At 40.9% G+C, this 25,534-nt stretch overlaps 1 protein-coding gene across 6 annotated transcripts in view; it reads right to left on the bottom strand.

Moving 5' to 3' along the window:
* The window catches only part of FAM110B (family with sequence similarity 110 member B), a 114,319-nt gene that overhangs the window by 19,567 nt on the left and 69,218 nt on the right, over positions 1-25,534 (bottom strand). The gene's annotated exons all lie outside the window — the stretch shown is intronic.

Below are 25,534 nucleotides of genomic sequence, written 5' to 3'. Positions count from 1 at the left end.
TGTTTCTATGATAAAAATTTTGTAGGGCATGGAATCCATGCCAGCTACTTTACAAGTAACTGAGGGGAAAATATCAATATGTAAATGTTAGTGTTATTTCAGGGCAACAGCTAGTTGATTTTGACATGAAAATATGAAATCTATATTGATGATCTGTTTTCCCACATTCAAAGTTAAGGTCAAAGAGCAAAATATTTGTGTGCTTAAAAACCCTCCCTTGCTGGGAGGGATGACAGGATATGTTCCAAGCTAACAGCAAAAAGCACAAAAAATATACTCTTTAATTTTTGTATGTCTGTATGTAAAAATTTCGCTTTTTTTTTTCTTAGTCTCTTTCCCTTTTCTAAAACATTAATTTTAGACAATGCTTTTTAAAACTATGCCAGTATTGTGTTTACAAAACACTACTCCTGTCTAGTCAATCAATACATCTTTCATTTCATATGCAACACCTTCTCCTTTTTCTCCCCAGAATTACTAGCTACTCTTTTGAGATTTAAACCAGCTACTGAAGTCTACATAGAAAAAAAAAAATATATCCAAACCACTGTATTTTGTGTCACCTGCTAAAAAAGATTGCAAATATCTTCATAATAAATTGGCTGACAGAAAAGCACATAATTTAAGAATTTTGAGATAATATTCCTGTAATTAAGCATTTGTGTATGCAATAGGTAAGAGAAAAATAAGTCAGTGAATTTCTTTGGGAGGAAAACACCTCTGCTGCAGGATGCAGCTTTCTACACATCTTTGTATGTGGAAAAAAGGCAGTGATGGAGGAAAGGGAGAAGCAGTTTTCCTCTCTGCTGTGAGGGGGGTGACAGCCAGCAGAAGGGCAGAAATGCCAAGCTGAGTAAGACCCACTGTCACAATGGTTTTTAAGAGAGATCCAGAACTCAGTTACCACATACGTGCACGCACAAAAAAGTTGTCTTCTTCCCATACCAACAAGAATCCACTTTTAGTTTCTAAATGATACAAGTATATAGACATAATAACTCACATACTATTGGTTTATTCCAATAGTAGCAATTCAAACAGACACATTTATGACATGAATGCCAGTGTGAACTATATAGTGGAATATGTTGTTCTTTAGTGAACACCAGTGTATACCATGTTAAGAATGTATAGCCTATTTTATCTTCTAAGAAGATTTTATCTTCTTTCTAAGTGTTAGAAAGAGGTCACAGTAATAAAAAGTGGAAGCATTAATACTAGAGTAGTTCTTGTACAGTGAGTTGTCATAATCCTCTGTAGACACACTGCTCCAGGTCTCAAGGATTTCCCAAGATAGTATCCATTAAATTGTCAGACCACCAGGAAAGCACATATCACACAAGCCTCACTGAGCTTGGTTCTGGACCCAGGACAGAAAAAACTGAAGAAGATATACATACAAAACTCTAATGGATGAATGTTCTGTGGAGCTTTTAGTGCATAACTGGTTTCATCATTCATGCCATGGAACAAATCCCCAACAATACTATTTAGCATCTGCTACAGTGGTGTGCAGTGACAAAACTGTCCATGGATAAAGCTTATGGAGTAACGTGGAGGCAGACCAAGTTCTGAACTAACTTACAGACTGTACAAGTTCTTCAACATAACACACAATATCCTCACAGATACATGTCTCACCCATGGGACCGTGAAGCAGCAGTGTGGACAACCCTCTGTGAGGACTCCTGTCTCTGTCAGCAGGACAGCAAATCCTCAGACAGGCAGCACTGGCAGGATGAACAGAACAATGCAGAACCATGTACTAATTTCCCTGTTTAAGTAGATGAACTGTTCTGGTAAAAGATGTCCCTTAGCACTTTATCAGCCCAAGATAGTGCCCTTCAGCAGCACATTTCAGACAAATCTCTTAGTCAACATAACACCCTTAACTCAGCTGAGAAGGATCACATACCCCACAGTGAGTATTTTTAAACATTAACAAAGAACTGTAAGAAAAAGTAGAGAAAATCAAGACCATACCATAAATTTCAGTAGAATTAATGAGCAAGGGCTTATCAGGATAGCTAAAAGCACCAGATCCTCCTTTCCCAATTTAATATACTGTTTAGCACAAGAGGTGTCACATGAATATTTTTCAAGTTCTAATTATTCACACAAGTGCAATTCTTACGTGTTTAGCAAGCACCATGGCATACCCCTGTCACCAAGTTTTGGCTACTCCAGCTACCTCCCTGTATGGCCCAGTTCCAATGCACAAGAACCCAAAAAGGCCACCAACAACCTACATGCACTTGTTTTTCTCCATGAAAATATAAAAGGAAGATGATAAATAGACAAGAAATAAACTCTGCTCATCCCACTCCTTCTGTGGAACTTGCAGTAGAATACAAGGCCAGCCCTGTATTGGAAGAACCATTCTACTTGTGATAAACCAATACCAAATGCTTGGCCTCCAAGAAGGCAACTTATGTCTGACAACTACTATAGTTGATTCTCAGGTGCTTTTTAATTCTTTCTTTGATTTCTTCCTGGATCTGGAGGCCCAGGATTTAATTTCTCCTGGACTCAGATTAAAATACAGCAGGATATGTTGCTACACAGATTTACAGTAGAGTTTGAAAATGTTTGTTATTTTAAGGAGCCCAGTGCTTCTTCCTGGTGATGGACAGACCTGCTTCCTGCAGGCAGGCACAGTGGGGCACAGCTGCCATGGTGTGCACTAACAGCTGTGCACAGTCACCATTCCACTCCTTTCCCACTGACACTCTAATTTTATTTTATTTTTTTTCCTTTAAGTAACTTAACAAGGCCTATGCAATCAGATTTGTATCACAGAATCAAAGAAGGGTTTGGGTTCAAAGTGACTTTAAAGATCATTTGATTCTAACATCCCCACCGTGGCCAGGGACACCTTCCACTAGACCAAGCTGGCTCAAAGCCCCATCCAGCCTGGTTCACTCCAACAGGAAAGACTGATCTCTGCAATACTTTCTCTTATTATTCTGTTATATTAAGTGGCCCCACAGTACTTCTCTTAAAAATCAATAATAGATATGCTGATGTAGTGCCAAACACACAGCAGCTGACATATGTACAAAGAACTGATTGGTCACTGGCTCCTACTGGATTGGTGCAAATGGCCTCAACATGAATGCTTAAAGCGAATCTCCTTATCTTTTCAGTTCTATTTTGAGGAAAAAATATAAAGAGAGAGAAAGAAAAGTAAGAGAAAGAAAAAACAAAAAAATAATCTAAACCATCTGAGATCCAAAACAGCTTAAGAAGAGCTGATATCAGACTTCTCAAAATCACAAAAAATCATGATACTGAGTGATGTAGCTGGTTTCCCCTTGGAGCTTCAACTAAGATTTAATCTCCTCTGGAAGTGCAGAAAATGCCTCACACCTAGACAGGAGCATCAAAATCAAGATAAGAAACTCTGGACTAGACTCAGACTGTAAGAAAAAATATTAACTTTAATTATATGGGTGTGAGCTATTCTCCTCTGAATTGACATTTCTCTGTAGCTTTTTTCCCCTCTGTAAAATCCCACACTCATTCAAATTTCTCTCAAAAAAAATCCTTGTGGAACGCCTAGAAAAACAGTCCACAATGGCTGGGCAGCTGGCATACTGCAATGGCTCATTATCCTAATTTCAACAGGAAATCTCTTATCTGCTGGTTAAATCAAGGTCAAGTGGAAAATTTTAACAACCAATATGAGGAGATCTGTGCATCTTAACTTTAAGTTTGTAACTAGATAAATTATAAACATTTTTACCATTTTTTAGAAATGTATTTTTTTTACCATTTGATAAGCAAAAGGATATGCAAATCATTCAGGAAGGAGTGATGCTCCTTTTCAAGACAGACTGACTGACTTGGGGACAGACACACCCAGGCTGGGTACTGGCAGGACAGAAACTCTCCTGCCATTTGTGATGCCAGGTCACGCCAGTAATACGATACACTTAGAGGATTCTAAGATATTATTTAATATCTTCATAATGAGGTTGAGATCTTTAGAAGTCACTGAAAGGCGAACCTACGTACAAAACTACCAAAAACTCCGCCTTGTTTCACCAGTGATCCCTTTAGCTGATCCCTTGCCAGTTCAAAATTCTTACAATAAAAAGCACCCATGATATGAGAAAAACAAATATCAGAGTCCTGCGACTGTGGCATTGCATATTCAAAATTTTAAAATTCCCAAGGAAGATTGACCCAAAGTGTTTGCCATGTAAGCAAGAGCCCAGAGAGGATTTTTAAATGGAGAAAGAGGCCAGCCTAACATCTGGATTTCTTATTTGAGATACATCTGAAGAATGGAAGAGACATCTGTCCCTGGATATTATCAGCAGAGGGACACATAACATATTCTCAAAGCCATTGTCAAGGACATATCTTCTTCAGCATCTCTTAACTCAAAAGCATGGTGTGCCCCATGCCTGGGGTAAGCATGCAGGCACTGCAGTGAGGATTCAGGGACAGTAGCTGATTTTTCCTATTTTTACTGGCTGGAAAACAAGGAGTTTGCTTCCTCAGCCTGGCTCCTCTTTAGACAACCACAACCTGAGAATTGCCAAAGCTTATCTCAGTTTAATCTCAAGATAGGAAACTTAATGAAGAATAATTACAGCAAAAACTACTTTGCCTTCCTGATAGAAACTGAAATGAAAGAAAAATCAAATGAAATTATTATAAAACAATTTTTAGATAGGCAACATCATGCCAACTGAATGCATCTTATGAAAAGCAAAAATATTTGTACCTAAATATGCTTTCTACACCTGCGCTCTGCTTATTGCCTTCATGCTGGTTCAGAATAGTCTCATCTTTGAACATTAAAATCATAGAAATACCACAACAGGAAAAGTGAAAACCGCATGTGAAACTTCATTTGAACTACCTGTATGACAACAAATCTTAATTAGGAGACCACACACCAACACGTGCAGACAGAGAGGAATTCTGTGTGTCCAAGCTGTCCAACCTGTAAATGAGTGAAGAGAGGGCTCAAAGCTGCTGCCCATGCTCTGCTGAGGAGCACACAGTGCATTAATACAGCAGGAGGTGGGAACCATAACTTGCATGACACGGCAAACCTTACTTCTGACATGCTTCCCATGAATGAAAAAAAAACTAATGTTAAAACACCTCCTAAACCTCTTTCTTTAGAAAAATGTTCATCTCACCACCTTTTTGAAAAAAATGCCATAAAGAGGGGAAAAAAAACCAAACCCCAAACAATCATTTCATGGCAGTGACACAGCCACGAAAGAGAAACGGAAATGTTTAAGCGAATGAAATTCAATTCATCACTGACCTTTGCCTGAATGAAACATTGGGAAATTTCACTGGCTTTGGTGACTGCCAGCAAAAGGTGATTTAAAAAGTGTGATGGTTTATATGAAATATTCATATTTGGATGTGTCAGTGACCTTGCTCAGAAAGTGTACCTGGTGTTTCCCATAATGGAATCCTCTATTTCCTCACTTGCATAGTGTTTTTTTGTGTGGATCTCAAAGGTCGTTGATAATATCAAAGGTCTTTTCCAACCTAGTTCCTTCTGTGATTCTGTTTTTTTGGTCTTTTTTTTTGTTTGTTTTTGAGTCTCACATGATTATGATTCACAATTACTGAAGGTAACCTCTCATTCTGGGAGTTAACATTGAACAAATTTTTAACAAATATAATTTTATTCTGTATTGCCCAATCTACCAAAAAAGAAAACAAATTTTTGAAATAAATAATTTGAGCTGGAGAGGTGCAATTGGAGCACATTTGAAGCTTACTGTCTTTCCCAACAGTCCATGTTATAGATATAAAAATGTTTTTATAAACAAATATACTTTATTCATAATTTTTACAAAAAAGAGAAAAATTAATTCAGGTACTGAAAAAGCTAGGCTTGTATTTTTCATGGAAATGCTTAATTAAGCCTAAATTCAGAGATTCTGTGCAAACTTTCAAGAGGTACTTAGCATCCAAAAGTCAAACTGTGACCATGAAATAGGTCCATGGTGTCTGTGGACGCCAAATTTAACAAACCAGATTGGAATGCATGAAGTTGAAGACTGCCTTTTGAAATATTAGACTTTGTGCACTTCTGCTAGATGAAGAAGACACTATGCAGGTGGAAGGAATATAGCTTATTCCTCCTCATATCCCTGGCCCATCACCCTTGGCAGCAGATCACACACATCTATTATTAACACCTCTTGCTGAAGAGGAGGAGATGAAAACAGGACTTAGCTGCCTATGTACTGAAAGTACCAAAAGGGGATTCTTGCTTCCTGTCTACAAAAAGAATCCCTTTGATTTTTATGCAGTTTTCTAATTAAATTTCTTTATGCATATTAAGTTTTCAGATGTCTAGCTATTTTAATCTCAGCCCCAAATCAAAAGAGCATACATTCAAAAATGACCCTTCCACTAAAAGAACCTAAACCAAAAACTAATACAAGGTTAGTTGTACATAAAGATATCTCCCACTCTAGTTGTTTCCTCAGTTCAACCAAGGAGAAGAGATCATGCACATAACTTCTAACTAGGTCACAAACTCTACCTTTCTAATATTTTATTCATACACCTTGTAAAGGGATGCACATTATTTCAAGTTCCAAGATGAGCATCATGCAATGAGCAACAGCTCTTCACGAGTGCTTCAATATTGTGTTGGGATTACTTTATTTAGGGATGGAGAGACAGATCCAATTTCTTCAGTCAGTGAGAAATAACAACATAAAATCAAGTTGTCAATCTCTTGACATACTATTTGCTTTAATTTATACTCAATAGGTCCTTGATGAGTTGGTGGATTACTCTAGAGGAATTCTCATATATCCTTGTAACAAGAAAATGCATTGTCCAAAGTCTAAATTGCATAATTTATACATATATTAGACAATATTTAATGGTCATAAAGTTTTTAAAATGTATATACAGAATAACTGTGCATGAATTTTCAGCTGGGAGATAGTGGATATCTTAAAAAATTACATGAGAATTCATCAAATGCCACAGCTCTCTATTCATTACCTGGGCGTTTAAGCATGCCTGATCCTGCTTCTTAGGATCTTTACAATCTGATGTCTTCTTTCAGGCCAGTATTTGTTACACCTGATTCACTAAGATTCAGAAATTCTATCTTGAAATTCTCTCTTTTCTCCCCTAGCTAGAAAATGTTAGATATCTACACCACATTCAGTGCTGCTGAGAAAGGCAAGGGTCTCTGCAGAGGTTAAAAGCAGGCTCTGGGCACTGAGCCAGTCTCCAAATGTTCTTTGCCCCTGCTAAACTGTGTTTGGATTTGCTGTGAGTAGTACAGTATCTGGATAGAAACTCTTGAAATACCCAGGGCAACCTAATATAAAAAAAATAGGGAAGCAGCAAAAGAAACTATTTAAGAGCCATTTTTCATCATCATTTGCTAACAGAATATGACTTACACAAAGATACTGGACTTGGAGTAGCATCTGCCTTTTTGGGTTGGATATTTGCATTTGACTGCAGAATATTTAATTTCACACTGGACAACACATTTTAAGTTCTTCAAGAAAAAGTCAGGTTCAAGTCTCGCTGGATGGGTATAGTTGTAAAAATGAACCTTATGAGAGATAAAAGCAACTGAGTTAAGAATTAACAGTTGTTTATTTTCTTTTCTACTATCATACATAGGTTTTGGTGTGACATCATACTCCAGGCAAACACTTGAGAATGCTACTATTTTTGAGATGCCATGCCAAAAGGTTGAAAAAGGAAAGAAATTAAGGTCAGTTGACATGAAAACAGGAACCATTCTCAGGGTACTCATGGGGTGCATCTCAGAAAAGAGTTTTTCCTGCAGACATGCTGCCTGGGGCAGCACAGGCTGCCCGGTGCCAGACCCGTGCTGACCCACCAGAGGCAGCTGAGGAGCTGGAGCATTGGAGAACAGGGTGAGTGCACTGTGTCTGCTCAGCCATGAAAAGAGAGGGCTACAGGGAGACCTAACCATTATCTGATTCTGTCTGATGGGAAGGGACACAGAGTGTCCTCAAAGGTGCACAGGGAGGAAGGGGAGCATCAACCAGAGCAGCAACGGGATATTACAGCCTTCTACAAGGGAAGAAAACTTTTTATTTTCAGGGAAGTGAAACACTGAAACAGAAGTCCCGAAAGTCTGCTGGACCTTCATCCTTGGAGATGCTCAAAAGTATCCTGTGCATGGCCCTGAGCAGCCTGATCAGATGGGACTCAAGTTGGTCAGCAGGATGTACTAAATGACCCCTGCAAGTCCCTTCCAACCTATATGATTCTCTGGTCTCATCTTGCCACCTCTGTTTCAGTGGTGCCAAAACCCAAGTGTTTCTTTGTCTCACCCTCTCCTCAGCAGCACATGATCCATACATTGAACACAGAGCAATAAATAAGTATATGTTTAAATTCATCACCATCTTGATCCACCTCTTTCCATTTCTCCATGCTTCAAAGGCTGGAATGTTTACTTCTCAGTATGCTGGGCACTTCCTCTGCTCTTTTGCTTTTTGCATTTCTTGGTGATTTATTTGCCAACAGCACACAAAACAGGATGACTTGAGAAAATCAAGAAAACATGAAGAAGAGAACAGGAACCACATAGAGAAAGAAAAGCATCATCTCTTCGTTTTTAGCAGCAGGCACCTGTAATTTATTCAGCAAGACAGCGACTTAACAGGCACTGCTGTGCAGGACTGCTTTGTGTGCAGCATTAAGGAATCAGCTCAGGAAAGGGGGTGAGAAGGATAAAAAACTGCTAATGCCAGTGTTTAACTGCCAGTAGAGGCTAAACAGAGGCCTGATGGGCTGTGCCATTCTGAGCAAGCCTGGCTGTCATGCTGAAAACATGCCCCAAATTCCCTGTATTGGTGATACAGATATGCAGGGACACACAGGGACACACATGATACACTGGGACAAAACCAAGTGACAGGTACAACAAATGCTGCTATTTAGAAACTGTTTAATCAAAGGAGATGTTCTGATACCCCAGAACATGTATCAGTCAGGGAAATTCCTGAAAGTACTTCATAAAGTTCTGTGGTACATATGACATGGACTGAATGAGCCAGTTCAATAATGACCTAATCTGTTCCTTGCACTCACAGAAGACCACATTGAGGTAGACCCATGCAATGATTTTGTCAAAAGAAAATAGAAGATAATGTAAGCAATATTAAGTTAGGCTGTTTGACTCTCCCCAGTGTTTCTGCCAACAGTACAAGCAAGAACATACCAATATTTGCAGTGATACAGGTCAGCACCAGTATTCCCAGCAGACACTGAGCAACAGAGATCACTGAATTAATTTTTTCTGTTTAGTGAAAGTAAACCATAGCATTATTAGAGACTGACAGAGGACAAACAAACTAAAGCAACTCAGCAAACCCACACAAAACCTGGGTAATTAAACTCCCATTTTTCTTAGCAAGGATGCCTGGAATCTCAACACTGCCAAACATGTGACACGTCCCCCATTCAATTTTCCTTAAATCAGCTCTTTTTCTTCACTATCCCCACCAAACACAAACTGCATTTTGAAAGGATCAATTTTAAGAGATAAGCACAACTCCATAATGAAGTTACTGAAATCAAAGCCCAACCCTCTGGTACTTTGTCACATGGCTCCTGGGAAATGCTGCTGAGAGTCATTAAAGAAGCAAGTAACCAGTGGATTTTCATCTTAAAGACGTTCAATGCAAGACTCAGAGCCTGCATTCACAGCTATCTTATCTGCTAGTTACTAATGCAGAGAAGCAAACTTTGTGCTCACCACCAATGAACCTCCAGATGGCTTTGCACTGCAGATGCTGTCCACACTGAATGTAAGCCACGATGCTACAAATGTGGTTTCTGGTTGGTGAGGTTTCCAGCCAGTGTCTCTGCACTGCCAACAGTCTCTTCTTCAGTTCATTTTCTCATCTTATTGTCTAGCTGCCATTATCCAATCTGATTATTACACCAGCATACCAGGAACCTGCTGCGAAGAAGTACTTATGAGGGTAGAAATGCTTTACTTTAAATATTTCCTATGAAGGAATAAATGCATACAGCTTCCACCTCTGCATCCTTGTTTTCAGGATTTAAGCATTATTAACAACTCTATTGATAAGGAAACTATTATTGTTTTTACATAATAAGAGGTTGTGCTAAGGATGAATAATATATATGTAATGCTTATTAATTTCATAATGAACAACTTATTTGCAGTTCTAACCTATACCTCAGCACAGCTGCCCTCCACTAGTCACCACAGTCACATTACAACCCCTCCACCAAAGCTCATGGTAAAAAAATGCACAGCCAATGTAAACTGCATCACTTCTGAATCACTGCTTTGTGAGTTACGGGAATGCCATTGCAGCCACAATGTATTAGCTGCAAAACACTATACCTATCCCAAATTCTCCTTCAGCAAACTGCATACCTGGTGGGACCAAGCACCAGAGCAGCAATAGGCAAGGGGCAGCCAAAGAAATGCCTGCCCTTTCCAGCCAGCCAAGATGCTGGTGGATAGCTCACCTGTTGGATGAAAGCAGCTTAGAGTAGGATCATCCTGGGAAGGGGCTGTGTTACAACAGCTCTCAGCACAGCCAACCCTGCAGTGCTGGCTTTGCAGAGGTGCTTGCTGCTGTAACAAACTCTTCCTGGGAGCAGGTCCCAGGAAGCAGGAGCAGAGAGGGGCAGGACACCCCAGCCCAGCCCAGCCCAGGGGAAGCATAGGGCACTGTTTGCACTGCAGGCCAGCTCCTGCTCCCCTGTCTGACAATGGCAAATCTCTTTGTCCTTTGGCAGTTCTGAGAACAGAGTATTTGTCTCATAAAATTCCAATGTTGTTTTAATGCTACCATTATTAGCATTGTCTTCAGACAATAAAATGTTCTGTCACAGTCGCTGTGGGCTCACAGCAGTGAATACACACTGAGTCACCCTACATTAACTTAAATAGCACAACTGTGTGAACACATGTTCTTCAGTTAAATCTACACAGACTCAAAAGTAAAAATAAGCAGATCTCTTAGGAAGAACTGGCTTTCTACACAATGCAAAAGAACCCTAGCTGTGTGCTTTCACAACCTCAACAAACATGTGGCAAAAGGCTTAGTAAGACTACTCCGATTTTCTGATCTGGTAGTAGATGAGTATACAAAGCCACCCCAAAGGGTTATGTAATTAAAAATGTGTGTGCCTAAACCTGTCTTTATCTATCCTGGGACCATGACAACACGAGCAGAGGTGGTACCCACAAGCAGCCACTGTGCACCATGATGCCAACACAGAGCAGCTTCTGTCCCCCTCCTTTCTCTTCAGATCAGAACAGCACCTCTCAGGATGAATAACAGCTCAGATGCTTTCTCACTATCTGTAATAACACACTCCCCATGTTATGTTCAGCTCCATTCAGAGCAGGAGATCCCAGAAGATTTCAAAGTGGAGCACAGGGACAGTCTATAGCCCAGACGTTCGCTCTTATCACAGGACTTGCTGTGCAGCCAATACACCACACACTGCTGAAACCAAAGCACATAAAACCAAAGCAAACAACTGGTCTGTGTTCAGACCTGTCTGTGCTTCTGTCCCTTAACTAAACCGTCACTAGGAATAGAAATGGCATGAAGTAACAGATTCCATACTTTGAAATTAAACTACAGAAGGCACAGAGGGTTAAAATGAGCACTTTTTTTTTTTTTGTTTTACACCTCTGAAACCATCCAGCACAGTCCTCCTCACACCAAAGCTGCACAGCTGCCTGCAGGCACCTTATTTTACACTTCCTGAAACAAAACCTCCTACATCTAACAGTTCTAACACGCAACCAGATATACTCCATCCAGGTATCATCATTTTAAAAGGATTTTCCTGTTGTGTGTGCGCAATATATTGGGCACCTGAACAACTGTCCTGCCTGATAGAGCGTGACTTGACTATGATATGAATTCAAAGGATCAAAATTGAGGCAAATAAAGCATTCATACCACCAAAGATGCCTCGATTCCCTTTCTCTAGGAGGAGTTTTGATGCACCTGAAGCTACTGTCCCCTTGCCTTACTTGCAGGAATTTCTCTCTTTTCCTGTCCAGTATTTCCTTGTGGACAAGAACTAGGGAAAGGAAGTCCCCAGCCACCTGGCAGTTTTAAGCCCAAGTTAGAAAACACAAGTAAACAACACAGTACACAAAAGTCTTCAAGGGAAGATCTAGCTATAGGAAAAACAGTACTAGTAAAAAGCTTTGGGTTTTTACCACAGAGTATATCTGAGGGGGACATCGTTTCATAACTCCCCTAAATTTTCAAACTCTCCCCCTCTACCTCGAAGCAGTGTCTAATGTAAAGAAAAGCAACTTTGTTGCCTTAGTGTGAGGAAAGCTGTGGACCATAGCTTCTTACATACACAGAATGAAAGCAATACTTAAAAACCTAAAGAAACAAATTTTTCTTTACCACCATATTTGAATACCTAATTCCTGCAATTGCCTGTACAGAACAATGAACAATGTTAGATGAACAGCCAGCAGTCTTAAACTTCATTTAAGCCCATGCTGGAGCTGTCTGGAGGAACTGGCAGCTGGCCACCTTGCCAGGGACCAAGGTGACAGGACACACTATCTTTTGGAGCTGCTTTTATCCTACACTGATTTCCCCTTTCATCCCTGGCAGGTCTCTTGTGCACCTGTTCTATGCAAGCCTGGTTATCTCTGCCAGCCCAAAAGAGCACAGCCCAGCCCACGGGGTTGGTTGCCAGTGGCTGAACTACAGACAAAACAACAGCACGTCCTTGTCCAAAGCATACACTGTGTGCCAAAGGTTTTGTGACTGCTGGGGCTCCCTTGGGTCCCTGTGGCACAGTGCTGGGCAGAGTCAACAGCTTCCCCAGCTCCCTCTCCTTCACCCAACAGCGACAAAATGCAACATGCCCTATGCATGGAAACCAGCTGGGACAGCAATGCCAGAGATACTTGGGACACCACAACCTGGTGAAGAAGGGTAGCACACTATTGTTACCAAATACCTATGAAAGCTTATCATACTCACTGAGGAAACTAATGACTTCAACCCCACAGACACAGGGGAAGGAGTAGGGATGAGAGAAATTTGTAGGTGTTTGCCCCCAGGTCCCTCCTGGCCTTAAGTTTATGCCCCTATGCTCCAGAAAGCTTTTAGCACAGACTTTAATACTCTGAACTCTTTGCCTTCAAAACTGATGCATTCATACAATAAACATCTTTACAACAACCAGTAACTGCTCTTGTCTCTTTGAGACCCAAGACCCCACGCAGAACTCGACACTCTTGCATGGATTATTTCCCCCAGATGAGGCCACTGAAAGCCTTGCAGGTCGTGGTTGGGCTGGTATCACCCAGGCATGAGACAGTCCTCTCCTTCCAGATTAGACAAGGGAGCCAGAAACAACAACCCCAGTACTGAATACAGCTAGGATAAATTACAAAGTACCATGGGGATTGAGGGAAATGTTAACACAGTATTCCTGAGCTAAAGTTTTCACTGTTCTCGCATCACTGCCACAAAGGGAAGTGAGCGAGGTTTCTGGGGCATGTTGTTATTGCAGCCCTGCAATGACTTGAACCAAGACTGCCTAAATGGCAACGTGCAGCATGTTTAGCTGGGCTAACTCCTCCTGTAAGCCAATGCTGCTTATGTTGAATCCAGATGGATATTTTTAATCACACTTCCTAACTGTTGGCATTTTCATAGTAGTTACCAAGCAGGTAACTACTTTTACCATGCAAATACTACATAAAGCCTCAAAATTTCAGGTCACACAATTTTCTCTCCTGCTTAGCACCCCAGATGTTTCAAACAAGGAGAGCGGTGCAGTGCACAGGGGTAGTTTTCCAGAAAAGCTGACTTTCTGGGGCTTACAGCTTATCCTCTGTAGCTCCTGGAAGGCTTACACTTCAACCATGTGAAAATGTTATCACTTATTATTACACTATATTTCATGCTCAATATTTATGCCCTTTTCTCCAGTGCCAAAAGCTCACGTTGATACCTTAAACTTTACTGTGCAAATGCAAGACTTCTATTTTTGGGATGCCTTTTATTTTTTTCCTTTTCTTTCTTGCCCCTCCTCCCTCAGACACATAGGTAAGCTTTAAGATTTATTCAAAAATCCAACAGCAATGCAATCTTGGGGAAAAAACATCTAAGATGACAACATACCCTGGGCATTAAAAATATATTAAGAACACCATTTTTTTTTATTTCGCACATTCAATCCTAGAGTGATTTTTATTAGCCTACAGAGCATTAAAGCCTTGTAAAGTCAGATTTACAACAGAACTTGAAACAGCCCCATCTATAGCCTATGAAGTGCTGCTATAACACAAATTCTAAGTGTCAAACTTTAGTGAATTATGTAACTCAGCACTTCCCCTCTTTTTTAGCTGTAATCTTATATGAAAAGCTGCTATCACAAAAACTGCCTGACCTTGTGCTGTAAATATCTCATTATTTTATTTATCTTAAAGCTGTTACGAAAGTAAAAGTGACGAACCATGCATTAGATTCCTGATTTTGGAACTGTTTTGAAAGCTTGAATTTCATAATGAGTTCTGGATTAATATACATAGATAGAAGCAAAAGGATAAGATAAGACAGGAATGAGTAGGTAGATAAAAAAAAAACACAGGTTTTTAAGCTTTATCTTGTAAAATGTATGGAAGGCAACAGTCAACAAGAAATATCCAATTTGGGCAAAACCACCAATTTGGGCAGTTATTTAAAATAAAGAAGCGCATATTCCTTCTTCTTAGATTCTCTTAGTTTTTTGTAATTGCTCCAGGACCTTAGCAAAAACATAGAGTGTTCTGATTTTTGGGCACAATCTTTGGGTAAACCTTTTTTGTTTTCTTCTCAGTAGCTAAAAATAAAATTTAACAAGTGTGAATGTTTACCTAATTTCCACAGTTCACAAAGTGAACAACTACTGCTCTTTCTGAAGAAATTTATTTCAGTAAATATGTAAGACCTACATGGATACAAACATGCATTTCTCTTGAAGTACATAAAAGCACAAAAACTTGGAGTAAAAACTACACAAAATTGCTAAATAAATCTGTGTTACATTTTCACAGTGAAGCACTACATTCTACTGATGTTACACCTTTTTCATATGATGTCATGCATGCACTCAAAAGATAAATACACACCATGCTGATAGTGAAATCTTCTGTATAAGAGCATAATTTTTTTTTTACATTACCTTACCAATCCTTAAAAAACTACTCTTTTTTCCCCACTTAAATTCAGTTATATTCTTTCATTCACCAGCAGTAGAAAACAAGTAACTGAAATGTCAAACGTCACCATTAATACCAGCGTTGCATGAGAAAGCTTAAAACCACAGGAGATAATTAGGATTATAGAATTATTAAAGTTAGAAAAGCCCTCTAAGATCATTGAGCCCAGCCTTTAACCCAGCACCACCATGCTTATCACTAAGCTGTATCTCCATGTGCCACATCCACCACCCTTCCAGGAACAGTGATTCCACCACGACCTTGGGCAGCCTGTTGACCCACCCTTTCCGTGAAGAAACTTTCCTAATATCCAGTCTAAACCCCCAGGGTGGCAACCTGGGGCTGTTTCTTCTTGTCTTGTTACCTGGAAGAAGAGACTGACCCCCAGCTCCCCACAAGCTCCTTTCAGGTAACTGTAGAGAGCAATGAGGTCTCCCTCTGAGCCTCCTTTTCTCCAGGCTAAACAACCCCAGCTCCCTCAGCCACTCCTCACATTGTGAGGACTCCAGACCCTTCATCGGCTCCATCCCCCTTCTCTGGACACACTAATTGGAAACATATTTTTTTTTTTTTTTATATTACTTCTATATACGCAGGGGTGTGTGTGCATTTACAGTATTTATTTATATATTTTATTCTGAATGTCAGAAAAATCACTGCTTTCCTGCCCAGCATACTTCTCCATCTCCTGCAGAGAAGGATGAAGATCTTAAGCAAAATGTTACCATTTAGAATGCAAAATATTTTATGAAGACTAAACTGAATCTACCTCATGGGTGGGGGAGGTAAGAGTAAGTGGAAAATGCCAGAAATACTGTCAGAGAGTGAATCTATTCATTACAGAAGTTATTTAGTTTCTAGATTAAAACACCAAAGAAGAAGAATAGATGATCACTATCCCAGATCACTCAGATTTGGAAAAAGGAGAAAAAAAAAATCACTTCTACACTAACAAAAACTACAATATATCAAATGTAGTCATCACATCTTGTGAAAATTTTTCGTATTTTCCTCATGATGCAAATTAAATCTCCTTCTCCTCCCCACCAAAGCCCTCTCTTTCAAGACATTTTCTGGATTAGCTCCAGGGGAAGGGAGAAGCACAGATGAGCTAAAACAAGTAACCCAACTTATCAAGCACACTGCAAGGCTGGATGCATATGGAAATGAAAGATATTCACAAGCAGATAGACTAGATATGTCAGTATGTTTTTTCCATCTCTGATATAAAAATAGATGTCAGCAAAAACCCAGTATAAATTCTTGCAAGCCCCTGCAGGAATGCTGCTGTTTTCCTCTGGATAGTTCAACCAGCGCAATCACTCAGAAACTTCTCATAATTAAGGAAAAAAAGGGGTGGGAGGAGATCCACACCCCAAACCCTCTCACTTGTTGTGTTCAAAACTCCTACCAAAAACCCCTGCATTTTTCACATTAGTTGTAGAAAGTACTCAAGGGTCATCACCACCAACCCAGGACCCAGGAACGACAAGATTCTCTTCCTGTGATACTGGTGCCATCACTGGGGGTCAGGAAAGAACTCAGGAGCATTTAGTGGCCTAGAAGCAAACCAACAAAAATGTATCTGCTTTTTAACAGCAAAAGCAATGCAAGGCATGCTCCTACAAGCTTCACCTTACAGAGGAAAACCTCCCTGGCTTTTTCTGTTGTGTTTTTCTGTGAGCAGGCATCACAACCGGCATGTGCGGGGGCTGATGCCAAGCGCTCCTCAAACTCGCACTCCTACACCTTGGATGTTTTTGCCCGTGCTCCTGCACGCATAAAAGACGGTGGCAAAGCGTGGCAGCCGTGACCTGAAGGAAGCACCAAGCACAGTGGTCTACTCTCCGAATCAATTTATGCAGACTTCACAGATGCTCTCCTCCAGCACCAGTGTGGGCAACAGCAATGCACACAATGAAAAAGGAGCTCTCTTATAAAAACTGAAACAAAAATAAATTAAGAAAAGGGAATTAGAAATGTTTCGCCTGCAGGCAGCTCTTGGTTTCTCCTCCCACCCAAAAAAAAGCTAATGTGTTGCTTTTGTAAGCTATTATTAATTCCTATATACATAAATACAGTAATTTCATGCCTGTTCTAGAAAATTAGCAAACTGAACTGCCAAAACACACCCCACTCTATGACCAAAATGCAATATTTTGTGCTTCACTCAAGCTTCTCAACCGCAACTTGTCTTTTTCTGCATTTCTCTCTCTTGCTTTCTCTTTTTCCTTCCATTTTGCCCCAGATTTCCAAACTCCAAATTCTAGTAGATTAAATCGGTGGAAATCTTGCTCCTGAACAAAATCACTTCTTGGTCTGCAGCTGCAGCAGACAGACAGGCTGCAGCCCGAGGATGCTGGATCAGCCACGGAGTATGGAGCATTTCAAATTTAGGTCACTTGTGCTGCTCTGACCCCAGTGAACAGCGACGGCGTGTTTTTCCACACTTGACTGTTTTCCTGCTGACCTGTGTCTCGAACAAGACAAGCCCCAATGCAATTTAAAGAACAAGATCAGCACAGGACATATTGAATTCTAAATACGCTAGGAAAGGGGCAAAGTAACTGGGAAGAAGAATTTGCTTTCCCAAAGTTTGCTGACGGAGACTGAAGGTGCAAACACTAAAACTGCATGAACACACATCCTTTGGCCGTGTTTGCCGCCTGCATGACTGGGATCCAAAGGGGGGACCGATGGCAGGCAGAAATTGTCACCACGTGAGGCAAAGCGGAGCTGAGCCAGCAGCACACACGATAAGAATTATCTCTGCTGGAGGCTGCTCGCTGCCGCGCCAGCACCTCGACTCAGCGCTGACAAATGCTGGGGGGAAGCCGGCACCGAGGCCAGAGCCCACTGATGATAAATAAAGCACCTCAGGCACTGAGGCTGTCAAAGCAGCAGAGTACCTACCTTGCTGCAAATGAGCTAACCCCGCCACATTCAAGAGAGTAAAACTCCTGGAGGAAGTAGCTGCTTGCTGCAGGAAGGTGGGAAATGTAGTCAGGCCCCAAGGTGGTGGAAGGTGAAAGGGAGAAAGCCCCAACTCTCTTTCCCTGGGGCTCTGCTGTTTGCTGGAGGGTTGGAGCAGGAGGCAGGGCAAGCTCCAACTGCACCTACTCAAACTGCTTACTAGTTGTTGAACTCAACATTTGTGTTTATTCTCCTGTAGTTCTTAAAAATGAAATAAAATTTAAAAAAAAAAAGGATTATACACTTTGCACAACACAACAACCATTTATACAGAAGAATGGTTCGTGCCTAACTATGGTTTAACTACAGGTGAATCCAGAGGGGAAAAGCTTAATGAACTGCAAAATAAGGTATTTTCACTTGCCCCTAGATGTTATCCTACTGCTTCAAAACTGCAACACACCCCCATGGACATCTTCAAGCACAAGCAGCATGGGCACTTGTCCTGGGGTGACTTTATCTGTCAGTTATCTGTTCTCTTTATGTTGGATGTTAAGTTCTGCACCTTTAAGACAGATTCTGAGAGCAAAGGGGATAAAGAAGAAGAGCATAGTTTGTTTGCAGAAACGACACTCACTTCCCCGCATCCCTTTCCAGACTTATTATCTGCAGCATGGACAGACAGTGGGACAGAGCTCTTCTCTCCTTTTAGTTAGTTATTAGCTAGCTGAGACAGAGAAGTTCCCTGGACTGAGGTTTTTAAGCTTTTTTCTTGGAGCTGTTCAAAACTTGTCTGGACCAAAATCCCAGGAAAACCCAGGGAGCTCATATCTGTGGCCTGGGAGTGCCTTCACACTTTCCAGAGTCGGAGGGACTGATACGAGAGTAAGAGCCCAGCTACACCCCACAACAAGGAATTTCTGAATTTGCCATCTCTTTGAACAGTGAGAGGTTTTATTGTTTAATATAATTTATTTTTTTTTTTATGCCTGTACATACTTTGCTTGTTAAATAAGCAGGTTTTTCCACTTTTTCTCCAAGAAAATCTTTTCCCGAACCAGCTGTGAGAGGGGCCTCTTGAATTTGCTTTCAGGAGGGATCCCATTCAGAGGCTTCTTCCCAAATTTGCCCTAAATCAAGACAGCAGTCCAAAGAAAGGTAATCTGGAAGGAACTCTGCCCACTGGCTATAGGCTTAACAAAGATTAACAGAGGGACCAACCAGAGAGGCAACACCTACTGAATACTCACTAGCAAATCAAGCAGCCAAGCTTGCCACTGGGCATTGCAAAAGATTCCCAAAGGGGGAAAAAAAAAAAAAAATATCAATCTGGACAGGCTCTATTAGGAGAAAGAACTTTATTTTAATGAGTTTTTGATAAATGCATGGGTTAGAGATGTTTCACCCAGAGGATGAAATAGTGTGGCCAGCAAGACTAGAGCAGCCATCTCCTGTACTTGGCAATAATGAGGCTGAATCTTGAGTCCTGTGTCCTCAGGCCCTTCACTGTAAGAAGGACATTGAGATGTTGGAGTGTGTCCAGAGAAGGGCAGAGGAACTGGTGAAGGGTCTGGAGCACAAGTATCATGAGGAGTAGCTGAGAGACCTGGGGTTGTTCATCCTGGAGAAAAGGAGGCTCAGGGGAGACCTTATCACTCTCTACAACCACCTGAAAGGATCTCACAGTGAGGTGGGGTCAGTCTCTTCTCACAGGTAACAAGCAATAGGACAAGAGCAAATGGCTTCAAGTTGCTCCATGGAAGGTCAAGATTGGATACTAGGAAAAATCTTTTCATGAAAAGCACTGAAACAGGATGCCCACAGAAAGGGTTGAGTGGAGGTCTGTAAAATACGTGGAGATGGGGTGCTTAGGGACATGATTTCATGGGGGCCTTGGCAGTGCTGAGTTAAGGGTTGAACTTGGTGACACTGTATGTCTTTCCAACCTAATTCTCAGTTTTAAAGAACAGAACAAGGAGATGTGCCAGAACAGATCCAACTTGAGGGGAAAAAGAAACCACACTTCATGTAGATGGAAATAGGTTTCATGAAAGAGCTGAGACTGAAATTAAAAAGGGAAGAAAAGTCAGTATCATCTCTGTATTATGACAACAGAAAGCAGATCTGTCAGTAAGTAAAGTTCATATTGCCTAATTTAGTTAATAGGTTTTCAGAGAAACAGCGAAGTTCATTCACAGGGTACAATTTTATTTTTTTTTTTGTGGGAGATTTGCAGGAGAATCAGAGACAGGCATTGTTCTTGTAACTTTCACACATCTAAAAGACTAGTAAGCAATTAGGAAATACAGACATTAGGAAAAGGGACTTATCCTTTCTCCAATCCTCCAAATTGAAGATTATTCTCTAGCACCTCTTAGCTAATGGTTTGTAAGATCTAGAACTAGAAACTAAAGGTGGTAGAGCCTTTTCCCAGTTTCTGCAGCAGATTATTCTCTGGATATATGCATCTACAAAATGAGTACCATTACGTTTTTCTCTGTTAATTCCTGATTCTTGTTACATCACCTATACTGAAAGTTTCTTTTGTACTTCAATTTTATTTTGCCCTCACATTTGTGCTTTTCTTTGCTGAAATACTTCAAATATTGTTGACAATATCCCCCAAGGTATAAAGCATCTACAACTGACTGCCTAGATGAGGAGAAACAGAATTTGTTGCAATGCCAACCAACATCACAGGGGTCCAACTTCAGTGGGGTCAGAATCAGATCTTCAGAGCTTCTACTCCCCCCTACAGTGGGGCATCTTTATATGACCAACCATTGTGAGGCCCCCTCCCACTGTATTTTAGGTCCTTCCTGGTATAATTCCCAAGTATTTCACGGCATTATCCCTTTTGAAGTCTCTCCACAACATGCAATAGTTTCATTTGGGATACACTTCTGTAAAGTTAATTGCAGTTTTGCATTTTGTTTTATGTTTCTGACCTCTTTAGGTTCTTTTGAACTTTGAATATTTGTCCAGACATGTATATTCAGTTCTCCATAATTCAAATGTCATTCATACAGCATCTGAATCCTCTTCATATGATCAGTTTAGTTTAGAAAGGACAAAAATGAAGCCTTTTGGAGAGAAAAGGCTGGACAAAGTTTCTTGAGAAATGCACAGATAAATCCTGTTTTATCACACTCGCCATCAGATTATTTTGCTGAAATAATTTTGACTGGAAGTACTGGCAGAAATGAAATAGACCCTATTTTGAAGGAAAAAAACCTCAACAATACAGAATTAAAGTTATATAAGCTTAGACTGACTTCTTTAATAAAGCAGTGAGAAGCTTCAAACTGAGAAGACATCAGTAACAGACCCATGGATCACAGATTATATTGCTGTATTAGAGAAAAATAGCCATGACAGAGATGCCCACCTACTGGGAATACTAAATAACATTGCTGCTTAAAAAGTAAGAAATTGCAGAAAATAATTCTTTATAGAGTTACAGCTAGGTTATTTTTAGCACCTAAGGAGTTTTTTTACTTGCTAGTCTAAGAACAACAGTGCCTCTGCAAACAAAACACAGGAAGCTGGGGAAGAAAAAGAAACAGTTTGTATTGAATACTTGAGTTTGGAACTCAATAATTTTTTGGAACTTCAATAATTTTTCTTCAGTAGACAAATCTAGAAAAGAAAGGTGATGTAGGGACCATATGGCATGCTAATTCCAGTTGTGACAACAGCTCTGTTGTCTGTCTATCCCTTTGCTAGACTGTGAGAAAACATGCAACTTGTGTCACTGACACCAGGAGCAAAGCCCAGTCTGATCAGGCATGGCAAATATGAGTGTATAGGCCAATATAAGCTTAGAACTGAGAACAAAAATTGAAGGACCAGCCCTGCGAGCCATCTCTTTCCTGATGGGGAGCATTGCTGACTGCACAAAGAAGTAACAACTTCTAAAGTGTTCAGGGAAGGTAGGATAAACCAAACAAAAATAACCCTGGAGCGAGAAGGAAACATGCACCTTTTGAAACAGAGCATACAGCAACAACAAAAAAAGCCATACAGTGTGCTTGGAAAAGAAGCCTGGAGCACTCTCCTATAAATCCAACCAGTCTGTACTGCACTAGCACAAAACTTAAGTGTCAAACAGGACACTGGCACAGGCACTGTGGGTAAAAGCACCCCACCTTTGTGGGAAGGGACAGCCCCAAGAGCTGGGCGGTGATGCACCCACATCTTCCCTCCAGGTGAAGGAATGGCAAGAGGAGAGGGCCGTCCTGTACTGCCAGTCCAAAAACTGCCCACAAACAGCCTGCATTGGGATGCTGGAAGCAGTTGTTTGGATTTGAGGCATGGAAAGAAACAAAACAGCCTCTGCTTTCACATTCTGTACCGCAGCATGGCAGCGGGTGGCTGCTGCTCTTGGAGGGATTCGGCTTTGCCTACCTGCGTTAAGTCTCCTCATCTGGCAAGCAGGCAAAGAGTACACTTAGAGAAAACAAAGCAAGACAAACAAAATAACTAACTCTCCAAATTCTAAACCCCACCAAACAAAAGACACAGTCCAAAAAAAAAAATAAAATATCCCAAACCAAACGACTCAACACAGAAATAAAAGAAAAATAAAGAAGGTAACCACCACCACCACCCCCCACCCCCAACAAGCCCTCTGAAATCAATTAGATTATGGTTATAAAAAAATCACCCTAATTTATTTCAAGCTTGAAAAACTATAAGATATTGATTCTCCAGTCACTGGAGATGAGAAAAACCTCTCAGACATCCAGAAAAAACATTTAGTAGCAAAGGGACATGGAACCAGACAAACTAAACAGGGTGCTCAGGCAGGACACAAATTCTTAAACTAAATGACTGTTGTCAAAATGTATTTTTAGTAGGTAAATCCAGACAGAGTTACAATTTTTTTTTGTCTCTAGATAATTCCCCAATGTCATTGCTGCTGCTAGTGAGCTCTAGGGAGCAAAGCACATGAAAAAAGGAAATTGCTCTTGCTGGATAATGTAATTCAAACTCTAAATATTTATTTACTCTTGCAGGGGAAAGGGAGCAGCTGAAGCACAGCTGGGATAACTCAGCAGCACGAGCCGCCATGCACTCCCCCACGCCATGGCCTCTGGCTGGGCCAGGAGGCTGCAGGGGAAGGGGGAGCAGAGCCAGGCTGGAACACACAGCTGTGGTCTCAGCAGCTCCAGCCTGCACCCTTCACCCAGCATGCAAACTCAGCCTTAAGACATGGTCCACCTTTCATACTGATGAGAGCAGGCTGGGTTCCCACCCACTCCATCCCCACCAGTGCTCCTCTCTGTGCTACATCCGGCACCAGCATCCTTGGAAGGGTCCCACGGACGTGTGCTCCAACCTCACCCTGAGATCTGGTCAGGAGGCCATCCCAGTCTTGAGACCAGCTTCCTTAGGTACGGTTCCAGCACTGGTAAGTGACCTCTGTGACCTAAAATGAGGCCATTTTGGTCCAGCACATCACCAGGACACCAAAGACTCTGTGTCTGGGCAGGGTCAGGCTGCCAAGAGAAGAGGCTTGGTGATGAGGTGACTGAGGTACCCTCTGCAATTGAATAAGGCTGCTGGAATCTGTACTCCACTGGGAACATGGCTTTGCCTGCCTCTCATGTGGCAAGACCTTTCCCTCCCCTCTGAAAAACCCTTAGGTTACACTGGTGCAACTGCTTGCAGAGGGGCAGCAAAATCAAGATAAAGAAGTGATCCAGGATAACAGTAATGTCATCTCCTCAAAAGGAGGTAGGGAAGACAGGGAGGAAAACCATAATTTGTAGCCTGGCTCAATTGTGAGTAGATTTATAACTGTGAGAAACATGCATGATTTTCTTTAGTTTAGTTCAGTTTTTCTTTAAAAATCTTAACTTCAACTACTTTGGTTAACGCACATGACATGCCCTTTTTGCAGCACTGGTTACTCCTTATAAATTCATACCTGCACAGCATTAATCATGATGAGAAAACCTGAAATCCTGGCAAGAACACAGCACCACCTTGTTTTGGTTTGGTTTCTCCCCTCGAGCTGCAGAGGAGCCCTGCAGACAGGAGCACTCACTGCATGTTCAGAGGAGAAGATACAGCAGCCCTCAGACATGAGCTGAAGTTGTTCTTCAGTCAACACCCTCTTGGGCTGGTATGGCACATGAAGGATCTCTGTAGTACAGACACCTGAGAATCTGTCAGCTGCATTCTGCTCACAGATTTAACAGTAATCCTTGTGACCAGAAGGGTTCAAAATGCCTTTTACTTTTTTATTTTTAATAAAAGCTCAGAATCTAGAACACTCTTGTTTTGCCTAAGCTGGTGTTATAACCTAATCCTGCCTGCTGATTTCTAGATCTGTCAACTTAGTACCATTTAAAAATTAAGATTAAAACCTACCTCCACTCCCAATAAAGGATTTAAGAAATTATCATGAAACAAGAAGTATACCAAGTTGCTACAAAGCAGACTTCCAGAAACAAGGGTTCATGGCAGCCTTTCAGGGCATTATGAGAACAGGTTCAAGGAACTGAGCCTACAAATTTCTCCACCACATAGCAAGTTACCCACAACAGTAAGTGTAACAGGCATGCTCTCTACTTCTGCCAACTTTTTTTGCTTGTTTATAAATTGAGTATCATAGTACTAGTTACATAGCACTTCAACAGAACTATTCTTTTTCAAATATGCAGAAATGAAATGGCAGTAAACTCACTGGTCCAGCTGACACAACTCAATGCCACTGGAAAAAAATCTGTGACCACACACAAGTAAGATGATGCCAGACCTGTTATCACCCAGGACTCGAAGTGCAATTTACAGTACCAGAAGAATGAAGCAAGTAACCCTGAAAACAGCACCCTGCAGCTGGGGGACTAAGGAGCTGCACCTAACATGGCTTTCACAATGGGACCCCAAGGTCCAATTCCAAGAAGAAAATGAAAGGATTTAATAAGGAACACTGTAGAACTATTAAGATAAATCTGGTTCAGATATTTTTAGCAGTATAAGTAAATGTGGATCCTAATAGAAATTTGGGGGAGGGGGGGAAGTCCATGTGTGTCTAGAGGGCTCATCCTAAACATTTAGCAGTTACTTTTACAATAAGTCTTTTCATGTTTTGGTATACTAGTGCAATGTTCGTGTTCTCAAAGCTCGCCTGAAGGGTTTCTAAATTAGTATGTCAATGTTACCATGGTAACAATGTACTACCAAAATGGACCACTTTTTATACAGCCACTATAATCGAGTTAGTGACCAAGCAAGTTATAAAAACTCATGCTTTTTCAATTTTGGGGAGTTAGGGTTTTACTGAGCTTTTTCATTTGTTTGTATTTGGTTCTTTTAACTATTTATGATTATTTTTACTATTCCTACACCTTTTAAAAATATTGCTTA

This window comes from Poecile atricapillus, chromosome 2, assembly GCF_030490865.1.
Source record: "Poecile atricapillus isolate bPoeAtr1 chromosome 2, bPoeAtr1.hap1, whole genome shotgun sequence".
Taxonomy (NCBI): Eukaryota; Metazoa; Chordata; class Aves; order Passeriformes; family Paridae; genus Poecile; species Poecile atricapillus.
This window is presented reverse-complemented; position numbering and strand designations above follow the sequence as displayed.